Source organism: Lepidochelys olivacea (genome assembly GCF_965140295.1).
Source record: "Lepidochelys olivacea isolate rLepOli2 genome assembly, chromosome: 3".
Lineage (NCBI taxonomy): Eukaryota > Metazoa > Chordata > Testudines > Cheloniidae > Lepidochelys > Lepidochelys olivacea.
The window spans coordinates 49869349-49882099 of NC_140413.1; the positions used below are offsets into that span (position 1 = coordinate 49869349).

The 12751-nt window shown below is 40.9% G+C and overlaps 1 protein-coding gene and 1 long non-coding RNA gene across 4 annotated transcripts in view; one reads left to right on the plus strand and one right to left on the minus strand.

Moving 5' to 3' along the window:
* Window positions 1-12751, minus strand: part of KHDRBS2 (KH RNA binding domain containing, signal transduction associated 2) — a 628896-nt gene that overhangs the window by 399158 nt on the left and 216987 nt on the right. The window lies entirely within an intron of this gene.
* Window positions 1-12751, plus strand: part of LOC311518748 — a 32894-nt gene that overhangs the window by 5722 nt on the left and 14421 nt on the right. The window lies entirely within an intron of this gene.

Below are 12751 nucleotides of genomic sequence, written 5' to 3' on the forward strand. Positions count from 1 at the left end.
GAACACAGTGCCTTGTGTTAAAGGAGGATATTGATATGATAGGCATCACAGAAACCTGGTGGAGTGAGGATAATCAATGGGACACAATCATTCCAGAGTACAAAATATATCGGAAGGACAGAACACGTGGTGCGGGGGGTGGTGGTGAGCAGCACTGTATGTAAAAGAAAATGTAGAATCAAATGAAATAAAAATCTTAAATGAATCCACATGTTCCATAGAATCTCTATGGATAGTAATTCCATGCTCTAATAAGAATATAACAGTAGGGATCTATTATCGACCACCTGACCAGGATAGTGATAGTGATGATGAAATGCTAAGGGAGATTACAGAGGCTATCAAAATAAAGAACTCAATAATAGTGGGGGATTTCAATTATCCCCATATTGACTGGTACATGTCACCTCAAGATGAAATGCAAAGACAAAATTTCTCGATACTTTAAATGACTGCTTCTTGGAGCAGCTGGTACAGAACCCACAAGAGGAGAGGCAACTCTCGATCTAGTCCTGAGTGGAGCACAGGATCTGGTCCAAGAGGTAACTCTAACAGGACCGCTTGGAAATAGTGACCATAATATAATAACATTTAACATTCTTGTGGTGGGAAGAACACCTCAACAGCCCAACACTGTGGCATTTAATTTCAGAAAGGGGAACTATGCAAAAATGAGGAGGTTAGTTAAACAGACATTAAAAGGTACAGTAACTAGAGCAAAATCCCTGCAAGCTGCATGGACACTTTTCAAAGACACCATAATAGAGGCTCAACTTAAATGTATACCCCCAAATTAAAAAACACAGTAAAAAAAACTAAAAAAGAGCCACTGTGGCTTAACAACTATGTAAAAGAAGCAGTGAGAGATAAAAAGGCATCTTTTAAAAAGTGGAAGTCAAATCCTAGTGAGGTAAATAGAAAGGAGCATAAATACTGCCAAATTAAATGTAAAAATGTAATAAGAAAAGCCAAAAAGGAGTTTGAAGAACAGCTAGCCAAAAACTCAAAAGGTAATAACAAAATGTTTTTTAAGTACATCAGAAGCAGGAAGCAGAAGCAGTGGGGCTCCTGGACGATCGAGATACAAAAGGAGCACTTAAAGATGATAAAGTCATCACAGAGAAACTAAATGAATTCTTTGCTTCAGTCTTCATGGCTGAGGATGTTAGGGAGATTCCCAAACCGGAGGGAATCTTTTGTAGGTGACAAATCTGAGGAATTCTCACAGATTGAAGTGTCACTAGAGGAGGTTTTGGAATTAATTTAGAAACTTAACAGTAACAAGTCACCAGGACCAGATGGCATTCACCCAAGAGTTCTGAAAGAACTCAAATGTGAAATTGCGGAACTATTAACTATGGTTTGTAACCTGTCCTTTAAATCAGCTACTGTACCCAATGACTGGAAGATAGCTAATGTAACGCCAATATTTAAGAAGGGCTCTAGAGGTGATCCTGGCAATTACAGACCAGTAAGTCTAACATCAGTACCAGGCAAATTAGTTGAAACAATAGTAAAGTATAAAATTGTCAGACACATAGAAGAACATAAATTGTTTCGCAAAAGTCAACATGGCTTCTGTAAAGGGAGATCATGTCTTACTAATCTATTAGAGTTCTTTGAGGGGGTCAACAAACATGTGGACAAGGGGGATCCCGTGGACATAGTGTACTTAGATTTCCAGAAAGCCTTTGACAAGGTCCCTTACCAAAGGCTCTTACGTAAATTAAGTTATCATGGGATAAGAGGGAAAATCCTTTCATGGGTTGAGAACTGGTTAAAACACAGGGAACAAAGGGTAGGAATAAATGGTAAATTTTCAGAATGGAGAGGGGTAACTTGTGGTGTTCCCCAAGGGTCAGTCCTAGGACAAATCCTATTGAACTTATTCATAAATGATCTGGAGAAAGGGGTAAACAGTGAAGTGGCAACGTTTGCAGATGATACTAAACTGCTCAAGATAGTTAAGACCAAAGCAGACTGTGAAGAACTTCAAAAAGATCTCACGAAACTAAGTGATTGGGCAACAAAATGGCAAACAACATTTAATGTGGATAAATGTAAAGTAATGCACATTGGAAAAAATAACCCCAACTACACATACAATATGATGGGGGCTAATTTAGCTACAACTGATCAGGAGAAAGATCTTGCAGTCATCGTGGATAGTTCTCTGAAGACATCCACACAGTGTACAGTGGCAGTCAAAAAAGCAAATGGGATGTTAGGAATCATTAAAAAAGGGATAGAGAATAAGAAGGAGAATATCTTATTGCCCTTATATAAATCCATGGTATGCCCACATTTTGAATACTGCATACAGATGTGGTCCCCTCATCTCTACAAAGATATACTGGCATCAGAAAAGGGCAACTAAAATGATTAGGGGTTTGGAACGGGTCCCATATGAGGAGAGATTAAAGAGGCTAAGACTTTTCAGCTTGGAAAAAGGAGACTAAGGGGGGATATGATAGAGGTATATAAGATCTTGAGTGGTGTGGAGAAAGTGAATAAGGAAAAGTTATTTACTTGTTCCCATAATAGAAGAACTAGGGGTCACCAAATGAAATTAATGTGTAGCAGGTTTAAAACAAATAAAAGGAAGTTCTTCTTCACTCAGTGCACAGTCAACCTGTGGAACTCCTTGCCTGAGGAGGTTGTGAAGGCTAGGAGTATAACAGGGTTTAAAAGAGAACTGGATAAATTCATGGAGGTTAAGTCCATTAATGGCTATTAGCCAGGATGGGTAAGGAATGGTGTCCCTAGCCTCTGTTTGTCAGAGGGTGGAGATGGATAGCAGGAGAGACATCACTTGATCATTACCTGTTAGGTTCACTCCCTCTGGGGCACCTGGCATTGGCCACTGTTGGTAGACAGGATACTGTGCTGGATGGACCTTTGGCCTGACCCAGTATGGCCATTCTTATGTTCTTTTCCTTAACGTGTTTTGTGTTAAATTCAGCGGACAAATGGCAGAATGCCTCAGCCAGTGGCATGTTAATAGCTGGTTGTAAATTGGTGAGACAAAAATATGCAAATGACAGGGCAGCCTGACTTGTATCACTCTGGTATTCTTCCATAGAACAAAAGGAATGTATCGTAATCTCACTTAAAGAATCAAGTGGTAGAACGGGCAGGGTTGGAAGGAATATGGGAAATACAGCATGACAAAAGGAAAGAGAAACTTAGTATATGCTGAGGTGGTCCAAATGACCCTCAGATGACTAATAAGATGATGTAAACATCTCACCATATGATGTATACTCAAATCTCAGAGCACAACAGAATTTAGCTTCACAAAATACCTAGGAGATAGGGGGTATTCTTGTCTCTATTTTACACAAGAGAAAAATGAGGCACAGATTAAGTGGTTTGCTCTACATCACAAGCTGTCTGTAGTCAACCCAAGTATAGAACCCAGGTAGCCTGAATCTCAGTCTTTTACTTTAACTATAGATCATGGATAGTTACACATAAGAGCATAAGAGGTACTTGTGTAAATCACACACTATGGATGAATTTCTTTATCAAAAATATAAAAGGGAGGTGTTTTCTCTTAATATATAATCACCAGCATCACAGCCAAATTAAACACTTATGGAAAAACTCTGCTGTCAGCTAAATCTGTATAGCTGATTTCAGCAGGGTTCACAGGTTTTACTGGAAGTAGAATTTGACCCCTAACATTAGTCACAGGAAACACATATATTGAACTTCCCCACAAAGATAGCTCAGAGGACTGACAGAAAAGCTACACCCTTGATTTGTTTTGAAAGTCCATTCACTAGTCTAAGACCCTCTGATTGTAATGTAGTATTGGACACAGAGGTACAATCCCGAAGGTTCAAACAAACCAGAGTGTATTACATATTACTCAGGAATCATAGTGCCTGGACTACACCCTGATCCAGATGGGTACACTTCTGGCCTGGAATGTGCCAATACCAGGTTTCTTAAAGGAACATTCCACTACACTGCTAGCAAACCACATCACTTAGCAAACCTGACAGACTGTCTCTCTTCTCAAGAGTTTGTTCAACAGTTGAGAGGTGCTCAAGCTGGCACTCCCGTGGGATATGGAAGAGAGGACTGGTACTCTTAACGAGGGACCTCAACTTTGGAATTCACTCTGCTGATTGGCCTGAAACAACCCTAATTGGTTGTTGACCTGTAGAGTATACTGCAAAGTCCAACTATTTGGGCAGGTACCTGGGGAGGTCTGAGGCTCTGGTGGGAGTGTGGAAATAAGGAAATTTCAGTTTATGGACTGGCTTTCTTTGTGAAGATTGTTGGCTTGCTGCCATTTGTGCCTTTGAGTTCCTTTTATATTTCTTTATTAAGGGGCCCTAGAGCCTGGGTTAGGTGTTCTTTTATTATGTTTCATGCTGAAATAAAAATAAAAATAAAACAAACATTGGTGACATAAGGAAGAAGGAATAGTAAGGACCTGGTTTCAAACCTAACACTGAAGTTTCTAGATATTGTTAAACAATATTTATCCATCAGACTATATCAGCTCCATTTCTGTGTAAATATGCATTCAGGAAACATACAGGTTTGTATTATGGTTTTCCAAGACACAGCCCTGCTTATGCTGTGTGTGAAGTCAAAGCACACAAGCTCAAGTCCCTGTAGCTATCCTATGCTGAGCACAATGGCAGGCAAGATGGCTGTGATGGTGTAACAGTGGGCACACAGAAGAGGTCCTTATACGGCCTTATACGGCCTTTGTGAGCACAGCATAAATGTCTCCTGTACTAGCTGCATCTCACAAGGCAGTACAGAAAGATAAGGTGTGACTATGCACTATTTCTCCCCTTTCAGGATATCTACTGGTGCTCAGGGAATTCAGTATGTGGTATAATGGCTGTCCTTGAACTGGTGCACAAGTAGGGGGGGCACCCATGCAGGTCAGCCAAAATTTGGCTTTCTTTGTTGTCCGAATAGAAAGGAACTTCTGAGAAAAAGCATATAGATGATGACCATTTATATTTATGCACGTTATAAACTGTCTAATAATTACCTGGAAATGTTATAGCCTAAGGGACTGATCCTGCAGAGATGAGTTGTAGGCTCATAAAATATGTACATAGTGGATTTTACAGACTGGCATTACACTGCAAATAAGTATTAGGGCATGTTTAATTCCATCGACTATATGGTACCATGCAGGCAGATTTAATCCATGTCTTAGACACTCTCTTGAATCACGCATTATACAGTAAGCAATGTTTACAGTTAAATAACTTAATTGTTTTTAATGTGTGTTCCTTTGCCCCAAATTCCCAAATAGTCAAAGTACCATACCAGAAATTCTACTATACTGTTTTCAGTTTTTTGCAGCAGTCGAAAAAGCTAACAGAATGTTAGGTACCATTAGAAAAGTAATAGATAACAAGAAAATATCATAATGCCTCTATATAAACCCATCGTCTGCCCACATCTTGAATATTGTGTGCAGTTTTGGTTACCCCATCTCAAAAAAGATATATTAGAATTGGAAAAGGTACAGAGAAGGGCAACAAAAATGATTAGGAGTATGGAACAACCTCCATATGAGGAAAGATTAAAAAGAACTGGGACTGTACAGAGAGGATTAAAGGGAGATATGATAGAAGCCTAAAAAATCATGAATGGTGAGGAGCAATATAATAAGGAAGTATTATTTACCCCTTCACATGGTATAAGAACCAGGGGTCACCCAATGAAATTAATAGGCAGCAGGTTTAAAACAAACAAAAGGAAGTACTTCTTCACACAACACACAGTCAACCTGTGGAACTCGTTGCCAGGGGATGTTGTGAAGGTCAAAAGTATAATTGGGTTCAAAAAAGAGGTCAAGAGATGCCAAGATGGTCAGGGATGCAACCCCATGTTCTGGATATTGCTAAGCTGCTGACTGCCAGATGATGGGAGTGGATGACAGGGGATGGATCATGCAATAATAACCCTGTTCTGTTCATTACCTCTGAAGCACCTGGCATTGGCCACTGTCGGAAGACAGGATACTGGGCTAGATGGACCATTGGTCTGACCCAGTAGGGCTGTTCTTATTTTGTTATGAGAATACCATGCTGCTACATATAGCAGCTTTTCTGGCCCAACTCTGGCAATTGTGATGGGATAATCATAGTAGGTAATTAAGAAGTGTATCACCTCTTGATATGCATGCATGTCTCCTGTTGGTATAAAAGGCAATTTTGCAAATATATAAGGTCAAATCCTATTCATCCCCCAATACTCTGTAGCCATGTACAGCCCACTATATTGTGCAACCAGTGGAAGCCTGCACAGGACGGGGGAATACCTCCACCACACACACACACACACACTTCATACTAGAGCTGAACTCTGCAGGTTTCTGTTTTAGGCAGAGAGATGGGGAAAGGGAGGGGCAGTAAATAGTGAATCCATGCCGACAGGAAGTTCTGGAGATCTTGTATACCAGCAGAGGTATGAGGCTGCTGCCAGAGGCTACTGCACTCCTGAGACTACATCAACATACAAGTCCTCTGATAAGAAGAATGCAATCTCCCATAGCACTCCCCTGCATGAGATCTCTTCTTCTGGCTTTGAACAGTGACCAGGCTCTAGCCCATGAAAAGAAAAACAGACTCTAACTGAAACACTGCAAGGAGACCTAGGGCCAAATTTATACCTGGTGTAATTCTATTAAATCAACTGAATTACAGCAGAGACAAATTAGGTCCGAGCAACCAAAACAAGAGTAATTAAAACTGCAGTATCTCTAAAAGATTTACTTATGGCAAACATTTTATTATGCATTTTTTATCCTCAGAAATGCTGGGAAGCTCATATTTACAGTGTACTTGAAGAGGATGGTGCAATAATTGCTTGTTTATTTATTAGCTCGCATCAAGCACCTAAATCTACAGGGAAAATACATTTTTGGCATAACTCCATGAAACAGATGGTCAGTGACTCTAGATAAACATCTTCCAGAGTACAAGTCCATACGGATAACATACTATTCCCTCAGTTTTCATTTTAGCTATTTTCTGTCAGAATTTGGTAATAAGTTGTGCCATTTAAATAAATGAATATAAATGAGTCTTAGCATTAAAATAAATGTTCAGGTTACAAATAATTGAGTTTAGTCTCTGATGTATCTTTATTTAGGTAAATTGAATCAAGTCTTTCCCGAGGTACATTCCAATAGCTTTTTCTCTTACTCCAGCGGTTCTCAAACTTCATTGCACCACAACCCCCTTCTGACAACTAAAATTACCACACAACCTGAGGAGTGAGGGCGCACCTGAGGAGGGGCAAAAGCCAAAGCTTGAGCCCACCACCCTGAGCAGAGGAGCCAAAGCCCAAGGGCTTCAGCCCCAGAAGGGGGCCTGTAAGCTGAGCCCCACTGCCCAGGGCTGAAGCCTGAGCCCCACCACCCAGGGCTTTAACCCTTGGGCTTCAGCTTTGACCCTGGGCAGTGGGGCTTGGGCTTGGGCTTTGGCCCCAGGTCCCATCAAGTCTAACACCAGCCCTGGAGACCCCATTAAAACCCAGTCCTGACCCACCTTGGGGTCCCAACCCACAGTTTGAGAACCCCTGCTCTAACCTATATATTAGCAGCTATGATTCTGCATTTGGGGGGCCAGATTCTGCCATTCTTATTCACATTGTATGACTACTTGTTGAATACTGTGATTAAAACCAACAGGGCTGTGTACAGCATCTTTTTTTAAAAATGAGAAATTGGCTTATCTGCCTGTGATAGGAGGGAGGGATGGGGATTCTGATTTTTCTATCAAGGATATTTTATACATGCTTTTTCTTGAAATGTTTCTGTATATTATTAAACTGTTGCCATGTTTGACCACAGAGATGGCTTTATTCCAGTGGTGGGTGAAAGGACATAATGCTTCCTGGAGCTGTCCAACATGCAGTGCATTGTGGCTTTTAGCCCCCACCATGGTTGGCCAGCTCAGCCTGCCAGTGCAGGAGGTCAGGAGGCAGGGATGAATGGCTCAGCTTCCTTTTTACGCATTTCAGTACAGAGTCTCCTGTTGTCACTGGCCCCCTATACATGGACACAGAAGGGCAGAAGTCTCCTGTACAACCTTGCACATCCATGCAAATAACAGCTATATCTGGGATTTATCATCACAATCCCATTTTTCACTTTCAGAAACTTTTTTGGGATGAAATTTGCCAGGCTTGGTCTCTGTCTCTAGGTGTCTTTTTATTAGTATTGGAGTAAAAGATAGCTGAGGTTTGACATTTGATCCAATATGCTTGATTTCATAATCACATTTTATCTTAAATACATATACGGACAGTATTATATCTAACTTTGCTGGAAACCCTGTATTATTTGAGAAATAGTATGTGATAATTTAATTAAAGACTATTACAGTGCACTTTTTTTTTGCATTTCATTATTATTACTAATTATACTTGCAGCAGAACTTATGCAGAAATCTGAATGTTCAGAGCACTCTACAAATATTTTTTTTTATTATTCAGGTTGTGTACATAAAGCAAAGCATTATTTTAATTTGACTGACATATGCAAACTCATTAATATAGCTCTAAAGAGATGCTACCAGTGTGGAAAAAGCTTTCAAAAACATTTTATTTAGAACCAATTCTACTTACACTTTATATAATGCATTTTCTATATACTTCCTGCCAATTTTGTATTACTGAGGACATGCATGAAACTTTGATCTTATTCCTTTAGATCTTAGTTTCCGGTACTACTTCAACAATTGCAATAACAAAATCTATAGTTTTAACAATTTTTCATGAGGCACTGACTGCTCTTTAATGACAAACTGTTCAGTAAGGCCTTAGTGTTTCTTATGAGGCTCTGTGCATCTTGAACTCATGCACTTTCCCTAGCATCTCCCTAGCCCTGAAAGTCATAGAATCATAGAATATCAGGGTTGGAAGGGACCCTAGGAGGTCATCTAGTCCAACCCCCGGCTCAAAGCAGAACCAGTCCCCAGCTAAATCATCCTCAATCATAAGTCAAAACACATAACCATACAGTGAAATCCTACTGGGTTACAAATTCTGGCTGGTGCTGAGCACTTGCAACTCCAATTGAATTCAAATAGGACATTTGCCTGAGTAAGGGCACAAGATTTGACCAGCAAAGTCAAGATTGCTTTAACAGAATTTTTAAAAAATAATATTTCATATATGTGTGAAGTCTATAAAGTAAATATATAAATAAGAAAAACGGAACATTAAACTTTAGCAAATTACATACAATAGAGTGCAGTACAAAATAAGAGAAAGTGGGAAAATCTCATGGTGGATCTATTGCTATTGTCTATGAGGTGAAATGTGCCTTTGCTATATTGCCATAAACAGGAATGACCCTAGATATTTTTCCAGCAAGGATAGAAAATGTTTTTGCCCTCCCCGCGTTGCCCTGAAGCAGCCGAGTGAAATAGGAGCATGGTGCCCCCTGGAAGCTGGTACCCAGGGTGAATCCATCTGCTTGCTCGTCCCTAGAACCAGCCCTGGCCATAGGCCCCAGCTAAGGGACAGCTCATAGTTGCATTGCCCCAGGAGCAGATGCAGAACTAGACTGTGTTGCAGTCTGGTCCCTAGTTCCCCTACTTGCTTTGGGGAAAAAGCACCAACCCTACACCTTGAAAAGATTGTTTCCACCAGTGTGCTGGCTCAGCTATGCTGGACAGCATATGGCATGGGTGAATACTGCCACTCCCCTCCCTTCCTGACTACTCACTGCCCACTTGTGTATGATGGGAAGTGGTGGACCCAGGCAGGCTGCTTTCCCCACACCCTACATTTGCAATACCAGTGCAGGAGACAAAGGGGATTCCTTACATCCAGTTATTTACTTCAGTAGGGGAGTTAACATCTCACTTGATATTATTTTAACTGAATATCTATCTATATTCTGAATACATTCTGTCACTTGATGTGGAAATATATGATTTCTGTGAAGAATCAATCATTATTTGAAAATGCACATACCAGGACCATAATTTTTCCTTTGTCGTGACAGGGCATACCTGCCCTGCACTGGGCCAGAAGGGGTTAATGCCATACTATGGAGTGAGGAAGCCATGCCTCCTTTACCCTGCTCGGCATGCTCCAACTGGAACGACAGTATAAAAGGGAGCAGCTCAGCTCAGTCTGTCCTGACCAGGAAGTAGAGTGGACATGAATTGCAGTCTCCTGCCTGGGAGCTGTCGGAGCCCCAGACCATGGAGGCCAGGCCTGCTGATACCCAGGTGAATACCCCACTGTCTGTGGAAGCCCACAACGGGAAGGAGTTGTGAACTTCACCTGCCAACTGCCTCAGGGAACAGAGGAACTGTGGGCTACGGAGCAGGAAGACAGACATTGATCCAGTTGCAGTACTGGGAACAGAGGTAGCATGTTTCAGAAGTATCCCTGCTGACCCAGTGGCAGATACACTTGCCGCTGATAGGGCCCTGGGTTAGGACCCAGTGGAGTAGGAGTGCCCTGGTCACTCTATCTTAGACGCCACTCGTAGTGGTGGCCCCACCCTCTTTGGCCACTACGCCATACTGCCATACGCTCAAGGGTGGTCCTAGTAACTCTGGCTGCTAGGCCATACTGCCCTGCACAGAAGGGCGATCCTCCTGACTTAGCCATTGTGTTATACTGAGCTACAGGGCCTCAGGACAAAGGTAGGCTACTAGGCTATACTTCATTGCACGGAAGGGTGATCCTACTGGCTCTGGATGCTAGGCCTTTCTGACCTGCATGGTAGGGCTGTCCTATTGACACTGGCCATTTGGCCATGATGTCCTGAATCTAAGGACAGCCTCTCTGACCATTAGGTCATACCACCCTGGTGAGAAGAGTGGTTATTTGGCCTTGGCTATAGGATGATAACACCCCCAATGGGTAATGGGGTATACCTGCTCTGTAACAATTTTTTAATTTGGCAGATTGATTGCTTAAAGTTATGCACTAATTGCCATTTGGATTAACTGCCAAATTGGATTACCAAAGCAGAATTTTTTTTTACCTCATTTGAGTGCAAAAGGATTTGAAAAACAGGGTGGGTTGCAGTTTGGTGGTTGGTGGCATGCCTTCTATACATGACATAGCTGTGCTTTAGTTAAGCCTGAGATGAGGCAGATACAACAATGATTCCAGGTCAATCCTGGAAGAATTCCAGGAAGAACGAAGGAAGATTCCAGGAAGAACGAAGCATATTGTACATGACAAATGAGTGGGAGAACAAGAGATGGAGCCAAAATGGCTAGGCACCCTATAGATGGAGATGAAAACATTGTGCCGGAAAGAAGACTTGCCACATAAACATCAATAATAGCCATAAAATGAAGTAAAAAGGCTGCTGCTCTAATACTGTGCAATGATGCCATAGCATTTTTCACTCGCAACTCTTTCTTTCAGAGAACAGGATTTGGCTCTCTTTGTAGAATAGGATTATAGAGTTTATCTCTAAAATGACATTACTAAATGCCTCAATTACATTTACTAACAAACCTATTTTTAACTTAATATTTACTTCATTTTGAGAATACTGCATTCAGCAGTTTTATGTACAGAAAGCAATCCAGTAACAGAGTGTGAAGGGGTCTGTAGACCCTGCCTGCACCGGAAGGACAATACATTAAAGGTGTGATTTTTTTAGAGCTGGTTTCAACAGAAATTGCACATGTTCAGCATCTCTAAAAAAATTATAATTTAGAATTGTTTCCCTAAACAAGAGACCAATCACGAGGTATAGTCTCTCACTGTAGGGATGCTGTGAGGGATGACACATGTTCCATCCAGGGATGACTGGTTTTGTCCTTAGGATACAACTAATTAAATTGGGAGAGGCCAGTCACTCAGCGTGGGAGGAAAGACTCTCCCAGAAAACAAGAAAGATTTTTTCACACTCCTAACCAAAATGGCTATGCGGGTAAAACTTTTAAGTGTGGCCCAGCCTTGAGTGGCTCCATAATCAGGATAATGATTAATAGCTTGTAGCTCAAAATGTTCCTCTCCAGTTTTCCTCATACATTGCAGGGGGGGAAATAACCTATGAAGGTAATATTCTACAATGAATCCATTGATATAAACAAGCACACACATAAACATTCTGAGCATTTACAGTAAACTATTTCTCCTGAATACATTGCAATGTGCTCTACCTTCTAAATCTATACCCCAGTTGTGTAAGTGTACATTTAGACGTGTGCTAGCGAGGCTAAAGCTAGCATGCTAAAAACAGCAGTGTGCATGCTATGGCTCTGGCTGGAGCTCAGGCTCTCAAGCCTATGGCTCTCAAGCCTTGCATTTGTCAGTCTACAGATTTTGTGGGCATTGGAACACATGTTAAAAGAAACTTCCTTTTAAAAAAAATGTTCAAAGCGATTGGCAAAATGTATCTCTTTTTAACAAAATTGGGCGCAAAGTGAGAATTCACTCTGAAGCAGCCAATATGCTTTGCAAGCTCACCAGAATGTTTCCGATAGTTTACTTTCAATAAAACATGTCTTACTTTTTAACCAGGTAGATTAAATTGCAGCAGAGTGACCAAAACAAGACAGAATATTCTGTTACTTATCTCCAAGATGAAAAACAAGGTATTTTTGACACGTATATGTATTTAGCAATGTTAGCACTTTAAAAATATATGGGTATATAATAAATGACCTTGCATTGAGGTGAGAATATACAATGCTATAACCTGCAACAAAATAGCATTCAGTAAATAACACTGATTTACACTGTCATAGCTGTGGCTTCCCCATTCAAAATT